At 42.0% G+C, this 15,425-nt stretch overlaps 6 non-coding genes across 6 annotated transcripts; all 6 read left to right on the top strand.

Annotated features, from left to right (window-relative positions):
- The first annotated feature begins 1,672 nt into the window (after positions 1 to 1,672).
- Positions 1,673 to 1,746, top strand: trnai-aau. The gene has a single exon. It is a non-coding gene; the product is annotated as a tRNA-Ile (tRNA).
- A 2,040-nt stretch (positions 1,747 to 3,786) lies between these two features.
- On the top strand, positions 3,787 to 3,860 carry trnai-aau. The gene has a single exon. It is a non-coding gene; the product is annotated as a tRNA-Ile (tRNA).
- Positions 3,861 to 5,903: 2,043 nt separating this feature from the next.
- Positions 5,904 to 5,977, top strand: trnai-aau. The gene has a single exon. It is a non-coding gene; the product is annotated as a tRNA-Ile (tRNA).
- Positions 5,978 to 8,637: 2,660 nt separating this feature from the next.
- On the top strand, positions 8,638 to 8,711 carry trnai-aau. Its single transcript has one exon. It is a non-coding gene; the product is annotated as a tRNA-Ile (tRNA).
- Positions 8,712 to 10,750: 2,039 nt separating this feature from the next.
- trnai-aau lies at positions 10,751 to 10,824 on the top strand. Its single transcript has one exon. It is a non-coding gene; the product is annotated as a tRNA-Ile (tRNA).
- Positions 10,825 to 12,240: 1,416 nt separating this feature from the next.
- Positions 12,241 to 12,314, top strand: trnai-aau. The gene has a single exon. It is a non-coding gene; the product is annotated as a tRNA-Ile (tRNA).
- Positions 12,315 to 15,425: the final 3,111 nt, after the last annotated feature.

Below are 15,425 nucleotides of genomic sequence, written 5' to 3'. Positions count from 1 at the left end.
GTTTTTTTTGAACAAAGTAATTCTCTCTCTCTCTCCCTCTTTCTTTCTTTCTCTCTGTCTCTCTCTCTCTCTCTCACAAACACAGTGACCGTCTGCTGATAATTTTAAAGGTGACAGGTTTCGGGCACTTCCACATTGGCTTCACTTGCTGGATCCAGTGACTACATCCATTTGTATACACACCCTATATCCATGTCCCATACCTCCACAGAGCTTTGCTGAAATCCGTTCAGTATTTTACGTGTAATCCTTCTGGCAAAAAAATAACATACAAGGCAACAAATAACCGCACAGTGCTGAAAACACAACTTCCTTGGCAAAGGCAATGACATGCATCACAATGTATATGCAAACCCTCCGCATGTGCTGTACGTGCAGGTCAGCCAATAATGATGCCATTTCATCAAGGCCTTCATATGTGGGTAGCAGTCACATTACTTCAGCCAATTCTCATCAGCATACACCAACCAGTTTTGTAGGGCCGAGTACAATCATCTCAGTTTGATCTGAATTTAAAAGTATCCTGTTAGTTAGGTAAATACTGTCCTGTATGGGGGCTTAAGCTATAACCTTTACCTTATTAACACCACAGCCAAAGTGTTGAGATATTGAAAGACCTTTTATGTTCCTTCCCTTGTAGCAGTGAGGTTTTTGTTTGTTCTCATGTGATTTCATAGAAACCATATGTCTTGTACAGGCTACAACAAGTAGGATGCTAATTTTAACCAGGAAGGGACTCAAAGCCTCAATCTTCTGATTTACAGTCAGACGCCTTGTCCATTAGGCCACAAAACTCGAGGATGGAGTTGTGTGGTGGCTGGATAGGAGAAAACTATGATTTGATTGTTGAGGCAGATATTTGTTACAGAGTTGAACATGCTAATTTTACTGGTAGCCTTGAATTACAATCATAGAACTCAATTCCAGACTTGGTGAGCTATGCTTTTGTCTGATTGAGAGCTTGTCCACTGCACATCCACCTACACCTGTGACACCCGCCTTAAGATCCACACAGTTGTTTATCAACAGTTAGGCATGTATACAAAATGTGGCCGGTTAGCTCAGATGGTTTGAGCGTGGTGCTAATAAGGTCATGGGTTCAACCCCCATACTGCCCCGTTGTCACCAAACTGTACCAGGATGGGTCTAATCACCTTCCATTTAGTGTTGTGAGGCAAGAAGCAGATTTATTGATTAGCTATAACTTTTTCCCTATTTTATTTAAATGACCTTTTATGTTTCTTCACTCGTAGCAGTGAGTTTTTTTTGTTGTTCTTATGTCATTTTATTGAAACCATATGTCTCGTACAGACTACAACAAGTAGGATGGTAGTTTCAACCACGAAGGGACTCGAACCCTCAATCTTCTGATTTGAAATCAGTCGCCTTGTCCATTAGGCCACATGGTCACAAAACTCACATAGAGAGCTGTATGATGTACGGATATGAGTAAAATGTGATTTGATTGTTGAGGCAGATATTTGATACACAGTTGAACATGCTAATTTTACTGGTAGCTTTGAATTACAATCATAGAACTCAATTCAGGACTTGGTGAGCTATGCTTTTGTCCGATTGAGAGCTTGTCCACTGCACATCCACCTACACCTGTGACACCCGCCTTAAGATCCACACAGTTGTTCATCAACAGTTAGGCATGTACACAAAATGTGGCCGGTTAGCTCAGATGGTGAGAGCGTGGTGCTAATAACACCAAGGTCATGGGTTCAACCCCCATACTGGCCAATTGTAGCCAAATTTAGCAGGATGGGTCTAATCACCTTCCATTTGGTGATTGAAGCAGATTAATTGATTAGATGCTAAAATAAACTCATTTCTCTGGGAGTATTCCACAACAGTGATATAATTCAAGTCCTCTTGCATTGTGTTTTCAGACAAGATGATTTTCTTTGAACTTGCACTTAAAAGTCTGGGGACGTGACATGTTACAGGAAGTGGAGGACTATTTTCATCATGTGATAGTATTTTATGACAACAAAACAGACTACAAAAGCACTGGGATACTGTTTTGTCCAGATGAATGGCCAGTATGGGGATTGAACCATGACTTTGGCATCATTAGCACCACGCTCTAACCATTTTAACAGTTTGGTTTTTTTGAACAAAGTAATTCTCTCTCTCTCTCCCTCTTTCTTTCTTTCTCTCTGTCTCTCTCTCTCTCTCTCACAAACACAGTGACCGTCTGCTGATAATTTTAAAGGTGACAGGTTTCGGGCACTTCCACATTGGCTTCACTTGCTGGATCCAGTGACTACATCCATTTGTATACACACCCTATATCCATGTCCCATACCTCCACAGAGCTTTGCTGAAATCCGTTCAGTATTTTACGTGTAATCCTTCTGGCAAAAAAATAACATACAAGGCAACAAATAACCGCCGCACAGTGCTGAAAACACAACTTCCTTGGCAAAGGCAATGACATGCATCACAATGTATATGCAAACCCTCCGCATGTGCTGTACGTGCAGGTCAGCCAATAATGATGCCATTTCATCAAGGCCTTCATATGTGGGTAGCAGTCACATTACTTCAGCCAATTCTCATCAGCATACACCAACCAGTTTTGTAGGGCCGAGTACAATCATCTCAGTTTGATCTGAATTTAAAAGTATCCTGTTAGTTAGGTAAATACTGTCCTGTATGGGGGCTTAAGCTATAACCTTTACCTTATTAACACCACAGCCAAAGTGTTGAGATATTGAAAGACCTTTTATGTTCCTTCCCTTGTAGCAGTGAGGTTTTTGTTTGTTCTCATGTGATTTCATAGAAACCATATGTCTTGTACAGGCTACAAGAAGTAGGATGCTAATTTTAACCAGGAAGGGACTCAAAGCCTCAATCTTCTGATTTACAGTCAGACGCCTTGTCCATTAGGCCACAAAACTCGAGGATGGAGTTGTGTGGTGGCTGGATAGGAGAAAACTATGATTTGATTGTTGAGGCAGATATTTGTTACAGAGTTGAACATGCTAATTTTACTGGTAGCCTTGAATTACAATCATAGAACTCAATTCCAGACTTGGTGAGCTATGCTTTTGTCTGATTGAGAGCTTGTCCACTGCACATCCACCTACACCTGTGACACCCGCCTTAAGATCCACACAGTTGTTTATCAACAGTTAGGCATGTATACAAAATGTGGCCGGTTAGCTCAGATGGTTTGAGCGTGGTGCTAATAAGGTCATGGGTTCAACCCCCATACTGCCCAGTTGTCACCAAACTGTACCAGGATGGGTCTAATCACCTTCCATTTAGTGTTGTGAGGCAAGAAGCAGATTTATTGATTAGCTATAACTTTTTCCCTATTTTATTTAAATGACCTTTTATGTTCCTTCACTCGTAGCAGTGAGTTTTTTTTGTTGTTCTTATGTCATTTTATTGAAACCATATGTCTCGTACAGACTACAACAAGTAGGATGGTAGTTTCAACCACGAAGGGACTCGAACCCTCAATCTTCTGATTCGAAATCAGTCGCCTTGTCCATTAGGCCACATGGTCACAAAACTCACATAGAGAGCTGTATGATGGACGGATATGAGTAAAATGTGATTTGATTGTTGAGGCAGATATTTGATACACAGTTGAACATGCTAATTTTACTGGTAGCTTTGAATTACAATCATAGAACTCAATTCAGGACTTGGTGAGCTATGCTTTTGTCCGATTGAGAGCTTGTCCACTGCACATCCACCTACACCTGTGACACCCACCTTAAGATCCACACAGTTGTTCATGAACAGTTAGGCATGTACACAAAATGTGGCCGGTTAGCTCAGATGGCTAGAGCGTGGTGCTAATAACGCCAAAGTCATGGGTTCAACCCCCATACTGGCCAATTGTAGCCAAATTTAGCAGGATGGGTCTAATCACCTTCCATTTGGTGATTGAAGCAGATTAATTGATTAGATGCTAAAATAAACTCATTTCTCTGGGAGTATTCCACAACAGTGATATAATTCAAGTCCTCTTGCATTGTGTTTTCAGACAAGATGATTTTCTTTGAACTTGCACTTAAAAGTCTGGGGACGTGACATGTTACAGGAAGTGGAGGACTATTTTCATCATGTGATAGTATTTTATGACAACAAAACAGACTACAAAAGCACGGGTATACTGTTTTGTCCAGATGAATTGCCAGTATGGGGATTGAACCATGACTTTGGCATCATTAGCACCACGCTCTAACCATTTTAACAGTTTTTTTTTTAAACAAAGTAATTCTCTCTCTCTCTCCCTCCCTCTTTCTTTCTTTCTCTCTGTCTCTCTCTCTCTCTTCTCACAAACACAGTGACCGTCTGCTGGTAATTTTAAAGATGACAGGTTTCGGGCACTTCCACATTGGCTTCACTTGCTGGATCCAGTGACTACATCCATTTGTATACACACCCTATATCCATTTCCCATACCTCCACAGAGTTTTGCTGAAATCCGTTCAGTATTTTACGTGTAATCCTTCTGGCAAAAAAATAACATACAAGGCAACAAATAACCGCCGCACAGTGCTGAAAACACAACTTCCTTGGCAAAGGCAATGACATGCATCACAATGTATATGCAAACCCTCCGCATGTGCTGTACGTGCAGGTCAGCCAATAATGATGCCATTTCATCAAGGCATTCATATGTGGGTAGCAGTCACATTACTTCAGCCAATTCTCATCAGCATACACCAACCAGTTTTGTAGGGCCGAGTACAATCATCTCAGTTTGATCTGAATTTAAAAGTATCCTGTTAGTTAGGTAAATACTGTCCTGTATGGGGGCTTAAGCTATAACCTTTACCTTATTAACACCACAGCCAAAGTGTTGAGATATTGAAAGACCTTTTATGTTCCTTCCCTTGTAGCAGTGAGGTTTTTGTTTGTTCTCATGTGATTTCATAGAAACCATATGTCTTGTACAGGCTACAACAAGTAGGATGCTAATTTTAACCAGGAAGGGACTCAAAGCCTCAATCTTCTGATTTACAGTCAGACGCCTTGTCCATTAGGCCACAAAACTCGAGGATGGAGTTGTGTGGTGGCTGGATAGGAGAAAACTATGATTTGATTGTTGAGGCAGATATTTGTTACAGAGTTGAACATGCTAATTTTACTGGTAGCCTTGAATTACAATCATAGAACTCAATTCCAGACTTGGTGAGCTATGCTTTTGTCTGATTGAGAGCTTGTCCACTGCACATCCACCTACACCTGTGACACCCGCCTTAAGATCCACACAGTTGTTTATCAACAGTTAGGCATGTATACAAAATGTGGCCGGTTAGCTCAGATGGTTTGAGCGTGGTGCTAATAAGGTCATGGGTTCAACCCCCATACTGCCCAGTTGTCACCAAACTGTACCAGGATGGGTCTAATCACCTTCCATTTAGTGTTGTGAGGCAAGAAGCAGATTTATTGATTAGCTATAACTTTTTCCCTATTTCATTTAAATGACCTTTTATGTTTCTTCACTCGTAGCAGTGAGTTTTTTTTGTTGTTCTTAAGTCATTTTATTGAAACCATATGTCTCGTACAGACTACAACAAGTAAGATGGTAGTTTCAACCACGAAGGGACTCGAACCGTCAATCTTCTGATTCGAAATCAGTCGCCTTGTCCATTAGGCCACATGGTCACAAAACTCACATAGAGAGCTGTATGGTCGACGGATATGAGTAAAATGTGATTTGATTGTTGAGGCAGATATTTGATACACAGTTGAACATGCTAATTTTACTGGTAGCTTTGAATTACAATCATAGAACTCAATTCAGGACTTGGTGAGCTATGCTTTTGTCCGATTGAGAGCTTGTCCACTGCACATCCACCTACACCTGTGACACCCGCCTTAAGATCCACACAGTTGTTCATCAACAGTTAGGCATGTACACAAAATGTGGCCGGTTAGCTCAGATGGCTAGAGCGTGGTGCTAATAACGCCAAGGTCATGGGTTCAACCCCCATACTGGCCAATTGTAGCCAAATTTAGCAGGATGGGTCTAATCACCTTCCATTTGGTGATTGAAGCAGATTAATTGATTAGATGCTAAAATAAACTCATTTCTCTGGGAGTATTCCACAACAGTGATATAATTCAAGTCCTCTTGCATTGTGTTTTCAGACAAGATGATTTTCTTTGAATTTGCACTTAAAAGTCTGGGGACGTGACATGTTACAGGAAGTGGAGGACTATTTTCATCATGTGATAGTATTTTATGACAACAAAACAGACTACAAAAGCACTGGGATACTGTTTTGTCCAGATGAATGGCCAGTATGGGGATTGAACCATGACTTTGGCATCATTAGCACCACGCTCTAACCATTTTAACAGTTTGTTTTTTTTGAACAAAGTAATTCTCTCTCTCTCTCCCTCTTTCTTTCTTTCTCTCTGTCTCTCTCTCTCTCTCACAAACACAGTGACCGTCTGCTGATAATTTTAAAGATGACAGGTTTCGGGCACTTCCACATTGGCTTCACTTGCTGGATCCAGTGACTACATCCGTTTGTATATACACCCTATATCCATGTCCCATACCTCCACAGAGTTTTGCTGAAATCCGTTCAGTATTTTACGTGTAATCCTTCTGGCAAAAAAATAACATACAAGGCAACAAATAACCGCCGCACAGTGCTGAAAACACAACTTCCTTGGCAAAGGCAATGACATGCATCACAATGTATATGCAAACCCTCCGCATGTGCTGTACGTGCAGGTCAGCCAATAATGATGCCATTTCATCAAGGCATTCATATGTGGGTAGCAGTCACATTACTTCAGCCAATTCTCATCAGCATACACCAACCAGTTTTGTAGGGCCGAGTACAATCATCTCAGTTTGATCTGAATTTAAAAGTATCCTGTTAGTTAGGTAAATACTGTCCTGTATGGGGGCTTAAGCTATAACCTTTACCTTATTAACACCACAGCCAAAGTGTTGAGATATTGAAAGACCTTTTATGTTCCTTCCCTTGTAGCAGTGAGGTTTTTGTTTGTTCTCATGTGATTTCATAGAAACCATATGTCTTGTACAGGCTACAACAAGTAGGATGCTAATTTTAACCAGGAAGGGACTCAAAGCCTCAATCTTCTGATTTACAGTCAGACGCCTTGTCCATTAGGCCACAAAACTCGAGGATGGAGTTGTGTGGTGGCTGGATAGGAGAAAACTATGATTTGATTGTTGAGGCAGATATTTGTTACAGAGTTGAACATGCTAATTTTACTGGTAGCCTTGAATTACAATCATAGAACTCAATTCCAGACTTGGTGAGCTATGCTTTTGTCTGATTGAGAGCTTGTCCACTGCACATCCACCTACACCTGTGACACCCGCCTTAAGATCCACACAGTTGTTTATCAACAGTTAGGCATGTATACAAAATGTGGCCGGTTAGCTCAGATGGTTTGAGCGTGGTGCTAATAAGGTCATGGGTTCAACCCCCATACTGCCCAGTTGTCACCAAACTGTACCAGGATGGGTCTAATCACCTTCCATTTAGTGTTGTGAGGCAAGAAGCAGATTTATTGATTAGCTATAACTTTTTCCCTATTTTATTTAAATGACCTTTTATGTTCCTTCACTCGTAGCAGTGAGTTTTTTTTGTTGTTCTTATGTCATTTTATTGAAACCATATGTCTCGTACAGACTACAACAAGTAGGATGGTAGTTTCAACCACGAAGGGACTCGAACCCTCAATCTTCTGATTCGAAATCAGTCGCCTTGTCCATTAGGCCACATGGTCACAAAACTCACATAGAGAGCTGTATGATGGACGGATATGAGTAAAATGTGATTTGATTGTTGAGGCAGATATTTGATACACAGTTGAACATGCTAATTTTACTGGTAGCTTTGAATTACAATCATAGAACTCAATTCAGGACTTGGTGAGCTATGCTTTTGTCCGATTGAGAGCTTGTCCACTGCACATCCACCTACACCTGTGACACCCGCCTTAAGATCCACACAGTTGTTCATGAACAGTTAGGCATGTACACAAAATGTGGCCGGTTAGCTCAGATGGTTTGAGCGTGGTGCTAATAAGGTCATGGGTTCAACCCCCATACTGCCCAGTTGTCACCAAACTGTACCAGGATGGGTCTAATCACCTTCCATTTAGTGTTGTGAGGCAAGAAGCAGATTTATTGATTAGCTATAACTTTTTCCCTATTTTATTTAAATGACCTTTTATGTTCCTTCACTCGTAGCAGTGAGTTTTTTTTGTTGTTCTTATGTCATTTTATTGAAACCATATGTCTCGTACAGACTACAACAAGTAGGATGGTAGTTTCAACCACGAAGGGACTCGAACCCTCAATCTTCTGATTCGAAATCAGTCGCCTTGTCCATTAGGCCACATGGTCACAAAACTCACATAGAGAGCTGTATGATGGACGGATATGAGTAAAATGTGATTTGATTGTTGAGGCAGATATTTGATACACAGTTGAACATGCTAATTTTACTGGTAGCTTTGAATTACAATCATAGAACTCAATTCAGGACTTGGTGAGCTATGCTTTTGTCCGATTGAGAGCTTGTCCACTGCACATCCACCTACACCTGTGACACCCGCCTTAAGATCCACACAGTTGTTCATGAACAGTTAGGCATGTACACAAAATGTGGCCGGTTAGCTCAGATGGCTAGAGCGTGGTGCTAATAACGCCAAAGTCATGGGTTCAACCCCCATACTGGCCAATTGTAGCCAAATTTAGCAGGATGGGTCTAATCACCTTCCATTTGGTGATTGAAGCAGATTAATTGATTAGATGCTAAAATAAACTCATTTCTCTGGGAGTATTCCACAACAGTGATATAATTCAAGTCCTCTTGCATTGTGTTTTCAGACAAGATGATTTTCTTTGAACTTGCACTTAAAAGTCTGGGGACGTGACATGTTACAGGAAGTGGAGGACTATTTTCATCATGTGATAGTATTTTATGACAACAAAACAGACTACAAAAGCACTGGTATACTGTTTTGTCCAGATGAATTGCCAGTATGGGGATTGAACCATGACTTTGGCATCATTAGCACCACGCTCTAACCATTTTAACAGTTTTTTTTTTAAACAAAGTAATTCTCTCTCTCTCTCCCTCTTTCTTTCTTTCTCTCTGTCTCTCTCTCTCTCTTCTCACAAACACAGTGACCGTCTGCTGGTAATTTTAAAGATGACAGGTTTCGGGCACTTCCACATTGGCTTCACTTGCTGGATCCAGTGACTACATCCATTTGTATACACACCCTATATCCATTTCCCATACCTCCACAGAGTTTTGCTGAAATCCGTTCAGTATTTTACGTGTAATCCTTCTGGCAAAAAAATAACATACAAGGCAACAAATAACCGCCGCACAGTGCTGAAAACACAACTTCCTTGGCAAAGGCAATGACATGCATCACAATGTATATGCAAACCCTCCGCATGTGCTGTACGTGCAGGTCAGCCAATAATGATGCCATTTCATCAAGGCATTCATATGTGGGTAGCAGTCACATTACTTCAGCCAATTCTCATCAGCATACACCAACCAGTTTTGTAGGGCCGAGTACAATCATCTCAGTTTGATCTGAATTTAAAAGTATCCTGTTAGTTAGGTAAATACTGTCCTGTATGGGGGCTTAAGCTATAACCTTTACCTTATTAACACCACAGCCAAAGTGTTGAGATATTGAAAGACCTTTTATGTTCCTTCCCTTGTAGCAGTGAGGTTTTTGTTTGTTCTCATGTGATTTCATAGAAACCATATGTCTTGTACAGGCTACAACAAGTAGGATGCTAATTTTAACCAGGAAGGGACTCAAAGCCTCAATCTTCTGATTTACAGTCAGACGCCTTGTCCATTAGGCCACAAAACTCGAGGATGGAGTTGTGTGGTGGCTGGATAGGAGAAAACTATGATTTGATTGTTGAGGCAGATATTTGTTACAGAGTTGAACATGCTAATTTTACTGGTAGCCTTGAATTACAATCATAGAACTCAATTCCAGACTTGGTGAGCTATGCTTTTGTCTGATTGAGAGCTTGTCCACTGCACATCCACCTACACCTGTGACACCCGCCTTAAGATCCACACAGTTGTTTATCAACAGTTAGGCATGTATACAAAATGTGGCCGGTTAGCTCAGATGGTTTGAGCGTGGTGCTAATAAGGTCATGGGTTCAACCCCCATACTGCCCAGTTGTCACCAAACTGTACCAGGATGGGTCTAATCACCTTCCATTTAGTGTTGTGAGGCAAGAAGCAGATTTATTGATTAGCTATAACTTTTTCCCTATTTCATTTAAATGACCTTTTATGTTTCTTCACTCGTAGCAGTGAGTTTTTTTTGTTGTTCTTAAGTCATTTTATTGAAACCATATGTCTCGTACAGACTACAACAAGTAAGATGGTAGTTTCAACCACGAAGGGACTCGAACCGTCAATCTTCTGATTCGAAATCAGTCGCCTTGTCCATTAGGCCACATGGTCACAAAACTCACATAGAGAGCTGTATGGTCGACGGATATGAGTAAAATGTGATTTGATTGTTGAGGCAGATATTTGATACACAGTTGAACATGCTAATTTTACTGGTAGCTTTGAATTACAATCATAGAACTCAATTCAGGACTTGGTGAGCTATGCTTTTGTCCGATTGAGAGCTTGTCCACTGCACATCCACCTACACCTGTGACACCCGCCTTAAGATCCACACAGTTGTTCATCAACAGTTAGGCATGTACACAAAATGTGGCCGGTTAGCTCAGATGGCTAGAGCGTGGTGCTAATAACGCCAAGGTCATGGGTTCAACCCCCATACTGGCCAATTGTAGCCAAATTTAGCAGGATGGGTCTAATCACCTTCCATTTGGTGATTGAAGCAGATTAATTGATTAGATGCTAAAATAAACTCATTTCTCTGGGAGTATTCCACAACAGTGATATAATTCAAGTCCTCTTGCATTGTGTTTTCAGACAAGATGATTTTCTTTGAATTTGCACTTAAAAGTCTGGGGACGTGACATGTTACAGGAAGTGGAGGACTATTTTCATCATGTGATAGTATTTTATGACAACAAAACAGACTACAAAAGCACTGGGATACTGTTTTGTCCAGATGAATGGCCAGTATGGGGATTGAACCATGACTTTGGCATCATTAGCACCACGCTCTAACCATTTTAACAGTTTGTTTTTTTTGAACAAAGTAATTCTCTCTCTCTCTCCCTCTTTCTTTCTTTCTCTCTGTCTCTCTCTCTCTCTCACAAACACAGTGACCGTCTGCTGATAATTTTAAAGATGACAGGTTTCGGGCACTTCCACATTGGCTTCACTTGCTGGATCCAGTGACTACATCCGTTTGTATATACACCCTATATCCATGTCCCATACCTCCACAGAGTTTTGCTGAAATCCGTTCAGTATTTTACGTGTAATCCTTCTGGCAAAAAAATAACATACAAGGCAACAAATAACCGCCGCACAGTGCTGAAAACACAACTTCCTTGGCAAAGGCAATGACATGCATCACAATGTATATGCAAACCCTCCGCATGTGCTGTACGTGCAGGTCAGCCAATAATGATGCCATTTCATCAAGGCATTCATATGTGGGTAGCAGTCACATTACTTCAGCCAATTCTCATCAGCATACACCAACCAGTTTTGTAGGGCCGAGTACAATCATCTCAGTTTGATCTGAATTTAAAAGTATCCTGTTAGTTAGGTAAATACTGTCCTGTATGGGGGCTTAAGCTATAACCTTTACCTCATTAACACCACGGCCAAAGTGTTGAGATATTGAAAGACCTTTTATGTTCCTTCCCTTGTAGCAGTGAGGTTTTTGTTTGTTCTCATGTGATTTCATAGAAACCATATGTCTTGTACAGGCTACAACAAGTAGGATGCTAATTTTAACCAGGAAGGGACTCAAAGCCTCAATCTTCTGATTTACAGTCAGACGCCTTGTCCATTAGGCCACAAAACTCGAGGATGGAGTTGTGTGGTGGCTGGATAGGAGAAAACTATGATTTGATTGTTGAGGCAGATATTTGTTACAGAGTTGAACATGCTAATTTTACTGGTAGCCTTGAATTACAATCATAGAACTCAATTCAAGACTTGGTGAGCTATGCTTTTGTCTGATTGAGAGCTTGTCCACTGCACATCCACCTACACCTGTGACACCCGCCTTAAGATCCACACAGTTGTTCATCAACAGTTAGGCATGTATACAAAATGTGGCCGGTTAGCTCAGATGGTTAGAGCGTGGTGCTAATAATGCCAAGGTCATGGGTTCAACCTCCATACTGGCCAATTGCAACCAAACTTTAGCAGGATGGGTCTAATCACCTTCCATTTGGTAATTGAGGCAGGAAGCAGATTAATTGATTAGATGCTAAAATAAACTCATTTCTCTGGGAGTATTCCACAACAGTGATATAATTCAAGTCCTCTTGCTTTGTTTTTTCAGACAAGATGATTTTCTTTGAACTTGCACTTAAAAGTCTGGGGACGTGACATGTTACAGGAAGTGGAGGACTATTTTCATCATGTGATAGTATTTTATGACAACAAAACAGACTACAAAAGCACTGGGATACTGTTTTGTCCAGATGAATGGCCAGTATTGGGATTGAACCATGACTTTGGCATCATTAGCACCACGCTCTAACCATTTTAACATTTTTTTTCATCAGCACCAAGTCTCTCTCCCTCTCAGAATGCATGCATGAGTGTGGAGTGAGTGGGGGGTGTTGTTGCGGGACGAGTGAGCTTTGAAGGCAGTCGGGCGTCATGTCCTTCGTCAGCGGCCATGCGGAGCTGGAGAGGCTGACTCGCCGACATGCAGTTAGGGTCTCACTGGTGGTCGGATGCTCTGTGGAGGAGGCCAGTCTCGCTGTGGGAGAACTGATCGGCTTCCACAGTGTCAAGCCAGCCTCTCGAATGAACAGCGCCATCGTCATCTTCCTGGACGATGTCGCTAAATTGGAGCAGGTTTTGAGAACGGCATCATGGTGCGCGATACCTTCACACCGGTTCTCCCGCTGGTGAAGCCGGCGAAAAATATTATTATATCTAATGCACCTCCGTTTATAAAAAATTATGATCTGGCCAAAGAGCTGTCGTGCTATGGGCAGCTGGTGTCCCGGATGAAATTGGTTCTGCTGAGGAGCAAGTCCCCGAAACTGAAGCACGTGGTGTGCCACAGGGGACAAGTGTACAGTACGGGGGACCTCAACCTGACGTTGAGCTTCAAGGTGGAGGGCTTCAGCTACGTGGTGTTTGCCACCTCTGAGACTATGAAGTGCTTTGGTTGTGGGGAAGGACACTTGATCCAGTCGTGCCCAGAAAAGAGAGAGCGGGCCGAGCCGGCCATCCGGGCCGGGATAGTCTGGGCAAGAGAAAAAACAGCAGTGTCAAAGGTCAAAACGGAGCTAAAGCAAGAAAGGCTCTGGAGGAGGGGTTTGATAACAATGAGGAGTGTGAGTGGACACCGTCACAGGAGGAGGACATAACTTTGTATCCGCTGGATAAAATCAAGGCCTTTCTGTCGCTCACTAAGGGGCTGAGGGCCGTGAAGACGGAGGAGTTTTTCACAGATCTCAGAGGTTTCATCAATTCTGTGACTCGGCTGAGGAGGGAAGATGATGCCTTCAGTGACCAAGAGCTGTACAGGCTCAAGAAACTGGTGACGAAGGTCCAAGCGCCTCTCATAGGAGACGATGTATAGTTTAAGTTTTTTGTCAACATACTTGTTGTATGTGTTTTTGTTCCTTTGATTTTTTTTCTATGGCTCACAATAAAATATGCTCTTTAAACATAAATGGAGCAGGAAGCGTTAAAAAAGAGCTTCTCTTTTTAAAAACACCTAGACGTGGTTTTATTACAGGAAACTCAGTGATGGTGAGAACGAGCGCAACTGGAAGATGGAGTGGCCGGGGCAAATCTTCCTCAGCCACAAACTGTCCAACAGTGGTGGAGTGGCAGTTCTGTTCTCAACACCAGAATTTCCCAGCTTGGGATGAATAAAGTATTCATCTATCTATCTATCTCTCTCTCTCTCTCTCTGAGTGGATGCTGAGAGCATTGAGTGAATGAGCTGGAGAGCGATTGTGTTTTTTTTTTAACATTTCCCCCCCATTTTTTCTGATTGTGACTTTACATTTCATACAGCTTATTGGTATTAGGTCACTTAAATTTTTTCTTTGTTATTTGCTTGGTGGTTAATTGGGTTTGCTTTGTTTGATTGTGTCTCCTGCCAGCGTCTCGCCGGTCGACGGGTGCATCCGCCATGGTAAACGGAGGTGGTTTCCCCATGCTGAACAGAAAACATGGAAAAAAAATCTGTCCAAGTTTTCTGTGTAGTGTGGAGAACATTGGGCTGGCTGGGGGGGAAATGTCGGGTAAGGAAGCATTAAGTCGGCCGCTTGGATGAACAGCACCGTGGTCATCTTTCTGGACCAGGTAGAGAAGGTGAACTGAGTCATTGAGGCAGGCATCACCGTGAATGAAATGTTTGTTCAGGTACTGCCCTTGTGACAACCTGCTACCAAGGCTGTCTTGTCGAACATCCCACCATTCATAACCGATGAGTTTCTCAGTAGAGAGTTCTCCAGACACAGGAATATTGTTCCCCCATTAAAAAAATCCTGTCTGGATGTAAATCTCAATTGCTGAAACACGTAGTTTCTCACCGCTTTATATGATACTAAACAACCGGAATGAGGAGCTCAACATCCGATTCCATGTCAAAGTAGATGGTTATGAGTATGTGATTTTTGCAACTGCTAAAGTTGCTTCAGTTGTGGAGAAGAGGGATACATGGTGAGAGCCTGCCCAAGACAAAGTGATCCGAATCCGCCTGGTCCGAGAGGGGCTGCTGGTGCAGGAACAGGGCGGTGAGTAATGAAAATACACAAGGGCGAGTGTGTGAATGATGTGAGAGAGAGTGAGAATGAAGTGTTGAGTGAAGCGCTGTGGAGGAATTTTGGCCCACTCATCTTTGCAGAATTGTTGTAATTCAGCCATTCATTGGAGGGTTTTCGAGCATGAACCGGCTTTTTAAGGTCATACCACAGCATTTCAATAGGATTCAGATCAGGACTTTGACTAGGCCACTCCAAAGTCTTAATTTTTTTTTTCTTCAGCCATTCAGAGATGGACTTGCTGGTGTGTTTTGGATCATTGTACTGCTGCAGAACCTAAGTTTGCTTCAGCTTGAGGTCACGAACAGATGGCCGGACATTCTCCTTCAGGATTTTTTGGTAGACAGCAGAATCCATTTATCACAGCAAGTCCAGGTCCTGAAGCAGCAAAACAGCCCCAGACCATCACACTACCACCACCATATTTTATTGTTGGTATGATGTTCTTTTTCTGAAATGCGGTGTTACTTTACAGATGTAATGGGACACACACCTTCCA

The sequence above is a fragment of the Scophthalmus maximus genome, chromosome 4 (genome assembly GCF_022379125.1).
Source record: "Scophthalmus maximus strain ysfricsl-2021 chromosome 4, ASM2237912v1, whole genome shotgun sequence".
Taxonomy (NCBI): Eukaryota; Metazoa; Chordata; class Actinopteri; order Pleuronectiformes; family Scophthalmidae; genus Scophthalmus; species Scophthalmus maximus.
The sequence above is the reverse complement of the archived record's forward strand: the minus strand, read 5'-3'. Positions and strand labels throughout refer to the sequence as shown.